Raw genomic sequence first — 12,162 nt, 5'->3', positions numbered from 1 at the left:
TGCGTGGTTCAATTGGGTTCTACTTGTGAAAAGCCCTTATGCTGCACTTGTGTAGATAGCCTAGGTAAAGATGAGTCTTTTACAGCCTGTCACAAAGTTCTCACCTCTATTAAAGATGACATGACAGCTACATTCCAATCCTTCAGATCCCTGCTGGATAGAATGCAGGCACCGCTGGGCCCTTGGACCCAGTCGGTCGCTACGGCAGTATCAGCAAGGCAGGAGGTTCCGGAAGAGGACCCTTGGTCCCTTGCTTCTTCTCAGGCGGGTTCAGAAGCGGACAATGAGGAAGAAACTAGCGCCTCCAGAAGTTCCAGGTACAAGTTGGCCCTGGAAGATGTGGATGACCTCCTGAAGGCTATCTAGAAAACCTTAGAGATTGAAGAGGAGGAAGTTTATCTAAGCATGAACTCATGTATCAGGGTCTTCATGCCAAGAAGAATAGGGTCTTTCCGGTCCACAGCTCCCTGGTTGATACCATTAAGCAGGAGTGGGAAAACCCTGAAAGGAAGCCCTTTTTTTCAGGGAGTTTAAAAAGATTTCCTTTCGACGAGGATGGGTCCCAACCTTGGAATAAGGTCCCAAGATTGGATGCCCCCTTATCCAGAGCAAGGGAAACCTCATCTATTAGCCTTAAGCCGGCTCTATCGGCCACCTGTGTAGCCAGAAACCTCGAGTGATGGCTTACCCAGTTGCAGACTCACTTGGCAGCAGGAACCTCCAGGCAGCAGATCTTAAAATCCTTTCCTTTACGGTTTAAGGCGATAGGTTTTCTCACGGATGCCTTGGCAGAATCCGTGAAGCTAGCCGCAAGGACTTTGGCTTTGGTAAACTTAGCTAGGCCGGCCTTATGGTTAAAAACCTGGACAGGGGATTCAGCATCTAAGCTGTGTCTCTGAGTTTTGCCCTTTTCAGATGACAACCTTTTTGGTCTGGAACTAGAGGAAGCTTTAGAGCGTACGGCCGACAGAGAGCTTTTCCTGAGAGTAAAAAGAAATCTTACCCCAGTTAGGTTTTTCGTCCAAAATTGCAGGTACAGCACATTAAGGATGGTCAGCCCAAAAAACATTGGACGGGACACAAAAATAGGGGAAAAGGGGGGTGTAGCAATCATGCCACAGAGATGGATGCGGTTCAACCATTTTGGCTCCAACCTCCATCTTGGCAAAGGATCCTCCATCTTGTACAAACATATTCCCCTCATTCTTCCTCTCTGTTCAGTCACAGTGACATATGACCTGTGTGTTGGCAGTCTCACACGAGGCCAGAGCACAGCAAGGAGCCCGAGCTATAAAACCCCCAAGGGAGCTGTGGCCTCGCTGTCCAAAGAAGCTGAGTAATCTGAGTAAAAAGATAACCCAAGCCTTTCCCTGAGTTCAAAAACATACCAGAGGAGTAGAGACTAAATAACACTTTTAAAATCCATTTTTTCCCCTATGTCTCATATCCTGGAATATGAGAGACTTACATAAAAACCAGGCCTATCTTCAGATTGTCCACAAGAAGACAAACAGTTTGATAGGTCATACTCCCTGACTGGAATACCTAGGACAGCAGAAAATTACATCTCTTGAACCCTTCAAATATGTATTCATATGTAACCGTTCCTCAGATGTGTCTGCATATGAATCTACCCGCGGGTGGAATGTCACTTGTGCATAGGGAAAGTTATGAGCAAAATATGAACTATGAGAGATTTTGGCTCTAGTTTAGGTATCTGCCCAGACAATCTCTCCCTAAACGAGGCATTGGTCCTTGACTTCAGAGACACCTCCTACTGGGGGACTACAAAATGGGCTGTCAGGCCTAAGAGAAAAAGTTGAAGAATTCTCCCTTTTAACATCAGAACCAACCTGGGAGATGTGCCCTTTTGCTCTGAAATTTGATCTGCAAACCCAAGGCTGATTGGCAAGTACTTTAACCCTTTAACCTCTTTTCTGTTACCTCTTTGCTGTGCTATTGTTCTCAATATATATTGGTTACATCTTTTTTCTGTAAATATTTTTATTGCACCTTTTTGTAATAAATCTTTCCTTCAGAAAGTGTTGAACTGTTTCTATAGCTCTTTATTGCAACTTACGAATTCCTGCCTCTAAAAGAGCGCTACTGTGTTTGTTTAACCCTCTGTATAACCTGTCTGCAGTGACCGTGCTATACAGACGAATATCTCAATCCTTATAGTGTTATAGCTGATATTGCCGAGTTTCCTCTTTCTCTGTACAAAAAGGTGGTGGCAGTGTGAAGGGTTAATTGTGTAATTAACCTGACCCAGTACCAATCGCATTCAGGCTGCCGGTACATCGATTGGTGGTCCATTAGCTGGAAAATCATTGTGCAGGTGCAACTGGGTATGGCATTGTTACGCACGTGACATCATGGTTTCAGATTGGCTAGTCCTTCGGTCACGAGTTTGGTGACAAGGTCAGGGGTCTGACACCACGATTGTCACAGGGGGGATTATATTCAATCCTCCTCTAGGCCCCTCCAAGCCTCAATGACGTGAGCGTCCCAGTGGGAGGAAGACTGGGGACCTTTCTCCCTCAGTGGTCTTCAATCTCCGCGGACCTCTATATTTTAGATATAATAGGGGGTATGGGTTAGAGTTCGACTCCTGTCCCCCTGCCAGATTTCTGGTAACCTATCTTCCCAAAGACTGAAATGGGGCACAAGCTCTGCGTGACCTAATTGGAGACTTTGGTGGTTCAAGTCCTTCAGAGCGAGCAGAGAAAGGGATGTTATTCCCACTTATTTGTAGTGGGAAAGCCCTCAGGCAAGTTTCGCCTAATTTTAAACCTGCGCTCCTTAATAGATTACTGAAGTACAAAAGCACTTCAGGATGGAATCGATCTTCTTTGTAAAAAACATCCTTTTCCAAGGTTGTTTTATGGCCACGTTAGAACTGAGGGATGCTTATTTCCATATTCCCATTCGTCAGGCTAGTCAGAAATACCTGAGAATAGCGGTAAATATGGGTTCACAGATCCTCCACTGGCAGTGTCGGGCTCTACCCTTTTGGGCTAGCCTCGGCTCCAAGAATGTTTACGAAGGTGCTGGCGGAGGCCTTAGTTTCCCTAAAGATGAAGTCCATTACCACCGTTCCTTATCTGGATGACCTTCTCTTTGTGGACAAATCTCACCAGCAGTTTGCAGAAGATCTGCAGATGGCTCAGGTTTTCCTTCGGAGCCTGGGCTGGCTCATAAACGGGGACAAGTCATGTTTAACTCCCTCCCAGAGAGTGATCTATCTGGGATACGAGATCTCTTCAGTGCAAGAGAAAATCTTCTTTCCTTGGGAAAAATTTCTCAAGATAGATCAGACACTAGCAGAGTTGCAATGCAATCTGTCGGTGTCGATAAGGTTTCAAGGGCAGTGGGTCTCATGACTTCGTTTCCCGGTGGTCCCGTGGGCAAGACTCCACCAGCGGCCTCTTCAGGCTTTTCTTCTGAATATTTGGAATGGAGACAGGTCTACCTTAGATCTAGCAGTCCAGCTCCCATCCAGGGTCAAGAGATCCCTCTGGTGGTGGCGGAAAGAAGTCAATCTGGCCAGGGGTCTCGAATGGAACCAGCCTTCTCTGCTCATTATTACAACTGATGCCAGCAGTTATGTTTGGGGAGCCCATCTAGGCAATATGGCGGCCCAGGGGTTGTGGTCTCGGAAGGAGTCTCAGAGATCCTCGAATCAGAGAGAACTTATAGCAGTCCAAAGGGCATTAGATGCCTTCGGAACAAAGCTATTGGACCGTCGCCTACAAATCCGGTCAGACAATATGGCTACAGTGGCGTATATCAACAAGCAGAGGGGCACACAAAGCCCCTCTCTGCAGGAGATTATAGGCAGCATTCTATCCTGGGCCGAGCGAAATCTGCTTTCGGTTTCTGCCATTCATCTGAAAGGGTCACAAAACTCCCTAGCGGACTTCCTAAGTTGGTGGCCAGTCAGTCAGGAGGAATGGTCTCTCACCCAAGAGGTGTTTTCAAGCATAACATTCAGGTGGGGCATACCGGAGGCCGATTCCAGGAGAACAGGAAGGTTAGCTGTTTTAATAGAATAGTTTTTTGTGAGCCACCAGGAGTTAACTTACTCTATTATTAGTGTTAATTGTGTGCTTAAGTGAATATTTATTAAATATTAGATCGCTAGGCACTAATTACACCCTCTCTAGGTGTATAAATATAAACTATGAATTCTTGTACTGTACCGCGCTCCAATATTATCAACCTTTGTGATTGACCTTTTTTGATTGTGTGAATTTCTTAATATACCACCTATAATCCAATCATTACTTACTTCTATGGTGCTTAAATATACAATTAACATAAATTCATTTATAAATGTGAATTAAATTATATGTGATTATAACAAATATTAATAAAAAATTAATGAAAAATTGGAATGTCAATTCTATGTGAATGAAATTAATAAAATATTAATAAAAAATGGGAATGTCAATTATTTTCTTTGAATTTGAGATGGTGTAGTTATTCAATTTAGTTAATGTGATGAGTCTGTGTTCGCAGCTTGAACCTCTCCCTCCTGTCTCCTCTCTCCTCAGCTCAGCCTTCTCAATTGTGCTTTCTTCACTGGCTGCTTTGTTTATTCCTCCATATACGGAACATGCAGAGAAGGGAAAAGAAACATAGTGTCTTATCCGGGATATAAGTGATTTATTGCTCTTTGATCTCCCACTCACATTGTGTAAATGTAAATAGAGCTTTGCATACAATGTATCCAGATCGTGCTTCAGACAGCCTGGCTGGTGTGTTTGTTTTCAGTAAATATACTCGCCATTCCTCTGTGGATGCGTGATAACGTCGGGAGGGGCGGTGACGTTATCACGCATCCACAGAGGAATGGCGAGTATATTTACTGAAAACAAACACACCAGCCAGGCTGTCTGAAGCAGGATCTGGATACATTGTATGCAAAGCTCTATTTACATTTACACAATGTGAGTGGGAGATCAAAGAGCAATAAATCACTTATATCCCTGATAAGACACTATGTTTCTTTTCCCTTCTCTGCATGTTCCGTATATGGAGGAATAAACAAAGCAGCCAGTGAAGAAAGCACAATTGAGAAGGCTGAGCTGAGGAGACAGGAGGGAGAGGTTCAAGCTGCGAACACAGACTCATCACATTAACTAAATTGAATAACTACACCATCTCAAATTCAAAGAAAATAATTGACATTCCCATTTTTTATTAATATTTTATTAATTTTTTATTTTCATTCACATAGAATTGACATTCCAATTTTTCATAAATTTTTTATTAATATTTGTTATAATCACATATAATTTTTTAATTCACATTTATAAATGAATTTATGTTAATTGTATATTTAAGCACCATAGAAGTAAGTAATGATTGGATTATAGGTGGTATATTAAGAAATTCACACAATCAAAAAAGGTCAATCACAAAGGTTGATAATATTGGAGCGCGGTACAGTACAAGAATTCATAGGAAGGTTAGCTGGTTATTTTCCCTAAATCCACGAGAGCAGGTCTTGGGAGTGGACGCCCTGACAAGCACGTGGGATTTCAATCTTATGCAATCCCTCCAGTGAAACTGATCCCAGCGGTCCTGGAGAAGTTTTTGATAGAAAAGACAGATCTCATTCTGGTGGCACCATTCTGGCCAAAGTGACCCTGGTTTTCTCTGCTGCAGAGCCTTATCTCAGCTCCCCCATTCCCACTTCCAGAGAGGGAGGATCTGATCTCTCAAGGTCCTGTTCTACATCCTTGGATCAGAACCCTAAAGTTGGCTGCATGGTTTCTGAAGAGCAACTGCTGAAAGCTCAGGGGATTTCAGACACCGTAATAAAAACTTTAGTAAACTGCCATAAACCAGTAACCAGAGCTATTTATGCGAAGGTCTGGAAGAAATTTAACTTCTGGTTGTTAAGTAAACGGCGGGGCCCTCCAGATATTCCAGCAGTTTTAGATTTCTTTCAGGAAGGGGCGGATCGGTGGTTCTTGGTCAGCACCTTAAAAGTGCAGGCATCGGCCCTCAGTATTTTTCTTCAGGTCCCAGTAAAGGTCGGGTCCTGTCCAGTTTGGGATCTGTCCCTAGTCCTAAAGGCTTTGGTCCTCCTGTCCCTTTTGAACCTCTGGCAAAATCTTCTATAAAATTTTTGACTTTAAAAAACATTTTTTTGGCAGCAATCGCGTCAGCCCGTAGGGTAAGTGAGTTACAGGCACTCTCCATTAGGGAGCCCTATCTGACTGTTTTTGAAGACAGGGTTGTGCTCAAAACAGATCCAGGTTTTCTCCCTAAGGTGTCCTCCGCCTTTCATAGGTCTCAGGATATAGTCCTACCGACTTTCTGTTCTTTTCCCAGCAGTAGGAAGAAAGATTGAATTTGCTTGATGTGAAAAGAAGCCTTCTGGTCTATCGTAGTAGATCCCAAGAATTTAGGAGTTCGGATTCCCTTTTTGTACTTTTTGCAGGAGCAAGGAAAGGTTCCAGAGCATCCAAATCCACCATAGCTAGATGGATTAGGTTCGCTATCACGGAATCTTATAAACTTATAATACTCCATGACACCATCCATCGTCTCATTAGGAGCATGCCCTGACGTTTGTGAGAAATGTATTCTCTATGTTGGTGGTTCAGATTCAGTTTCCTTCATTACGAATTTCATGCATTCTATGCGGGCCAAAATTATTTCTGTTCCGTCAGATCTACTATCTCAGATGCTCCTTCTATTTCACAGGCTTTCCCCCTCCTAGTGATCGCACTTCCATGATTTGCCATCTTTCGATGCTCAGGTTGGCGCTCTGGGGGTTTATGAATCTGAGGATAAGGAGGGGTCTCCTCATTCATCAGGGGAGTTGAATTCAGAGGAGGAGGATGGCAAAGATATGCAAGAAGGCTATGCTAGTAGATTTTTGTTTCTAGTGGAGGAAACTGATCAATTGTTGAAGGCCATTTATGCGTCTGAACAGATTGAGAAAGATTTGCCCCCCCCCCCCCAATCTGTCTAGAATGTTATGTACAGAGGTCTTAAGGTCTTAAAGAAAAGAAGAACCTTCCTTGTGCATAATTCTCTTAGGGACATGATACTTAAAGAATGGAAGGATCCAGAAAATAAGTTATTTCTTTCTAAGGGCCATAAATGAAGTTTTCCGTTTTTACCCTGGAAGAAATATATATATATATATATTTTTTTTTTTTTTTTAAGTGTCCCAGGTTAGACGCTCCCCTTTCCCAGGTTTCAAAGGATTTGGATTTATCCTTTGAGGACTCGGGAGTCTTCAAGGACTAAATGGATAGAAAAGCAGAATCCCTCTTGAAAAAAGCTTGGGAGGCTTTAGCTTTCTCTTTAGGGCCAGCCCTAGCCTCTACTTGTCTGGTCAGAACCTTGGATGTCTGGCTGGATAAGCTGGATGAATTTTTGTCCTCCGATACCCTGGTATCTCAAGTATGTGAGGCCCTTCCGCTTACTTCCAAGTCGGTAGCTTTTTTTAGTGGATGCGGCAACAGAGGGTGTTAGGGCTACAGCTAGAGCTACTGCACTCTTAAATTCAGCCTGCAGAGCTATTTGGCTTAACATTTGGGAGGGGGAGGAGGGGGGGAATCTATCCTCCAAGTCTAGGCCTTGTGGTCTGCCGTGATCTGCTATTTGGATCAGGGCTTCAGGCATTTTGTCCCGTTCCCTGTCAAAAAAGAATTTTCAAGGCAAGGGTTCCTTTAGGGGCTAGCAAGCTAAGACCCAATTCAATTTCAAAAGGTCCCAGTCTGGCAAGAAGTGTTGGTCTTTTAACAAAGGCAAGGGGGGAGCTTTGTTTGCCTCTCGAGATGACATCACCAAGTCAGATAAATGACGCCAGGACTGGGGTAAAAGGAGGCAAGTCCTTTTGTTGTTCAGACCAAAAGAGAGGGATACGAAGTTTCGGCAGACCAGCACTTCAGGGAATTTTACTCTCATGTATTTCTGGTCAGAAAGATGTCTGGTAGCTTCAGAATGATCATCAATTTGAAAAGGTTAAACAGATTTTTCTTATATAAACGGTTCTGGATAGAAAATATCTACACAGTGAGAAATCTTTGATTTGCAGGACCCTAATCTGCACGTGCCCATTCACAAATCTCATCAAAAATACCTGAGTTTTACTATCTGCTCTAGTCAAGGATTGCATCATTGGCAATTTTAAGCGCTCCCTTTTGGTCTCTTGGCAGTCCCGAGGGTCTTCACAAAGAACTTGGTGGATGTGATGGCAACTTTGTGTCTCCATTTCCATTATCCCTTACTTGGACGACTTTTTAATATTTTCCCAGTCAATAAAAAAGCTGAGATTTGGATCTGGATCTAGTGGCCTCAGAACTGAGGTCCCTAGACTGGATGGTCAATTTAGGCACGTTCAACATGGTTCCAGCCCAGTCTGTGGAATTCCTTGGCTGCAGAGTGGATTCTGTCTCAGAAAATTTTCATCATGGACCATAAAGTTCAAAAGCTGGTTTCCTTTTTCCAGAACCTGCGAGATCAACATCAAATTTTTCACTAAAGGGGATTGTGTGTGTTCTCGGACTGATGACGGCAGCTATTCCTGGGGTCCCCTGGGCCCAGCTTCAAGCTTTTCTGCTGGCTTCATGGGACCACAAACATAGCTCTCTAGACACTGTGGTGAATCTTCTGCAGAATGGTTCTCTGGGTCTAGATTGGTGGGTCGACCCTCAGAATTTAGAAAGGGGGTGCCCGTGGGCTCAAAAGGACCCAGTGAAAATTACCATGGACGCCAGTTCCTAGGTTTGGGGGAGCATACGGGTTCTCTTCATGCTCAAAATGTTTGGGGCCCAGATCTGGTAGAGGCATCCTCCAACTGCAAAGAGCTGCTGGCTGTAAATTTCCCCCTAAGATAATTTTCAGGAGTTGTCCGGGTCAGAGATGACCTAGGTTTTTCAGACGTCGCCACTACAGTAGCCTATTTGAACAGACAGGGAGGAACTGTCTCTGGCTTGGGAAATTCTGCTTTGGGCCGAGGGTTGTTTGTATTTCCTGAGGGTAGCTCATCTTAGGGGTATGGACAATGCCCTGGCTGATTATCTCAGTCGGAATCCAGTGAGACAGGGGGAATGGGGGTTGAATATGGAAGTGTCACAGCCCGATGGGGTTTTCCAAAGATAGACCTGTTCGCCTCAGGCAAGAACAGGAAAGTGCGGAACCTATTTGCCTTAGAAAAGGAATCGCTGGCACAGAAGTCTGATGCATTGACTCAGATTTGGGACTTCAGTCAGTCTGGCCTATGCATTTCCCCCACTGGTGATCCTTCCGGAAGGTTTCCGGAGGTTTTCCGGAAAATGTCTGAGTGCTGTCAAATCATTCTCATAGCTCCATATTAGTCAAGAGGAGTTGGATTTCGATTCCAATGTCTGTCAATTTCCTCTTCTTGGATTCTTCCATATCGACCAGATCTTCAGGGGCCTGTTCACCATCCCAGTCCTCGCCTCTTCTGCTCGACGGCTTGGGGGCTGGCAGGAGGATTCTTAGATCTAAAGGGTGTTCAGAAAAAGTGATTGATACTCTTCTGTGCAGCAGAAAACTCTGTACTAAGAGGTTTTACTCCCAAGGTATGGAGACCTTTCCACTGCTGGAAGACTAGATCTGGAAGGTCGGGGTGTTTCCATCCCAGTAGTGCTGGATTTCTTGCAGGCTGGAGTAGACAGAGGTTTAGCTACCAGCACCTTGAAGGTGCAGGTGGCGGCCTTATCAGTGTTCTTGGACCGCAGGTTAGCAGACGACTCCCTAGTTAAAAGATGTCTTGTAGCTAGGCAAAGGCACACTCCCAAGGTTCTTAAAACAGTCCCACCTTGGGATTTGTCCCTAGTTCTGTGTGCACGAGGGATACGTTTGAGCCCTTGTCGGACTTTTCCTTGAAGCTTCTGACATTTACAATTGACTTTTTTATTGGCCATTACCTTGACCAGGAGGGTAGAAAACTTGCAGTCCTTTTCTTGTAAGGACAGGAAGATAGAGCGATACTTAGGCCTGATTCTATGTACCTTCCGATGGTGTCCTCAGATTTTCATTGATCTCGGGTAGTCACCCTATCTTCTTTCTGTAGTGCCCCCAAAAATGATGAGGCACTGTTCAGTTTTTTGGACATAAGAAGATGCTTACTTAAGGATCTGGGGGTAATGAGATTTTTTAGCACATCTAGCCATTTACTGATCCTGTTTGATGGGTCTAATAAGGGCCTTTGTGCTTCCAGAAGTTTTTTTTATTGCCTGGTGGATTCATGAAGCTATTGGCATGCAAGAGCTTGGGGCAACAGCCACCTTCCAGGGTGCGTGCACACTCCACAAGATCTCTGGCGGCCTCCTGGCTAAAAGGGCAGGTGCCTCATGGAAAGACCTCTTCAAAGCTGTGGTTTGGTCAAATAATCATGTTTTTCAAACACTAACGTGTGGAGCTTCTTTCTAGCCAGGATTTGGCTTTTGGAAGGAGAGTTCTGCAGGCAGTGGTCCCTCCCTAAGGTAGGAGTATTACTTGTTTATCTTCTCCATGTTAGCTGTCCTGGAAGACTCTTTGCGAAAACCATGGTTATTCTTACTGTTAACGGTCTTTCCAGAAGTCTTCCAGGATGGCATTAATTTTCCCCACCTGGATTTGAGTATTTCACTTTTGATGAAATTTTATGTTTAATCTCCCCTCATGCACGCTGGTGGCGGTCTACTTTGTCTATCAACATAGGACGAGGGGGAGGGAGGTTCTTTTTAAACAATCTCTGTATTGTGTCTCCTGCAGAGGGTGGAGAGTATCTCTCCATATTAGCTGCCCTTGTCCTGGAAAAGACCATTAATGGTAATAATAACCATGGTTTTTTTTTTTGTTTTTTTTTTTCCCCCATGCAGTAGGGCTGTGCCCCCACTGCATGGGTCAGCTGTTCGTTTTCTCTAGGATTGAGGACTAAGCTCATACTCCCTTGACCCGATGATCATACAGAAAACCACGCTCCCCTACAGTCCAGTGGTGGACTGTTCCTGTCTGTGGAGCGTGCATTAGCATGCTGACGTCAGGAACAGTCCATTTACAAGACTGCGTGGGGGCGCAGGGGTTTAAGGAGCAGGAAGGACCAGTCTTGTGCGGGGAGGTTCAACGATTCAGGTGAGTGTATTTTCGGTGTCTTCTCCCCTTGAATAAAACAACCATTTGACTCATGCAGTGCTGGCACAGCCCCACTGCACAGGAAAAAAAAATTCACTGAGTTTTGCTTTAAGATAATTCATCACAGCTGTGCAAATGTTTTAGACCTATACACAGCACTTTTTTTTGTCCGTGTGTATGTATAGGTTGATCCCTCTCTGTTCGTGGGGTTAGGGCCACTTAACATTGGCAAATTTGCAGCAACTACAAACCTCTCTGCTTATTGGTGATTTGTACCTAGCTAAAGCTAAAAATTGTTGATTTGCCATGATCATTGTCAGCTGCATGGATAACATGAATAAATAATAAAGCTGGCAATTCTCTCACTAGCTCCAAACTCTACAAAAGTAAATTGCTCAATGATTAAGCTACAAATTACATACAATTTGTGACACAAACCTTTATTTTGACTGCAACTAATTTTTCTAACAGCAAAAATGCTCAGGAGAGCTTTTCAGTAGCTGCTACAAAATCACGTGAGTGTGAGGGTTAAAACCCCTCCATTAGAGGCTCAATATGATGAAATGGTGGCAGTTTAAATTTTTTGCTGCATGATATTTGCGCAGCTGATTATCAATGCATATTTTCAGGAGAAAAATAAAAAACACTAAAATGAACTTGAGTGCACACAACACAAACAAAATGGGGTTGCATTCAGTAAATGGATACCAAACACATCAAGACTCAAAATTGCTGCGTCCATGAAATGGAGGAAGACTACAGTAACCTTACAGGGTTTCATTTTTGAGTGAACTACAACCTATTGCCCCAGAAATATTTCACTCCAATGTTTGTGTTGGTAACTTGCATGTGTGGTGCGATTGCGGTTTACATACATGAGCAGGCCCTATCAGCACATTTGCGTGTATGCTCTGGGAAAGTGGTTTCTTTTTTTTTTTTTTTTTTTCTTTTTCATAAACATTTCATTTTTTACACTTTAATTTCTGCTTATTGGTATCGCAAGGGGGGCTATGTAGCATGGTAGCTTGATAGCATGGTCAGGTGACAGGT

The 12,162-nt window shown here is 43.8% G+C and overlaps 1 protein-coding gene across 2 annotated transcripts in view; it reads left to right on the top strand.

Moving 5' to 3' along the window:
* The window catches only part of XRCC6 (X-ray repair cross complementing 6), a 223,278-nt gene that overhangs the window by 4,919 nt on the left and 206,197 nt on the right, over positions 1-12,162 (top strand). The window lies entirely within an intron of this gene.

The sequence above is a fragment of the Staurois parvus genome, unplaced genomic scaffold (genome assembly GCF_062004578.1).
Source record: "Staurois parvus isolate SC_StPar_1 unplaced genomic scaffold, SC_StPar_1.0 ptg000436l, whole genome shotgun sequence".
In the NCBI taxonomy this organism is placed as follows: domain Eukaryota; kingdom Metazoa; phylum Chordata; class Amphibia; order Anura; family Ranidae; genus Staurois; species Staurois parvus.
This window is presented reverse-complemented; position numbering and strand designations above follow the sequence as displayed.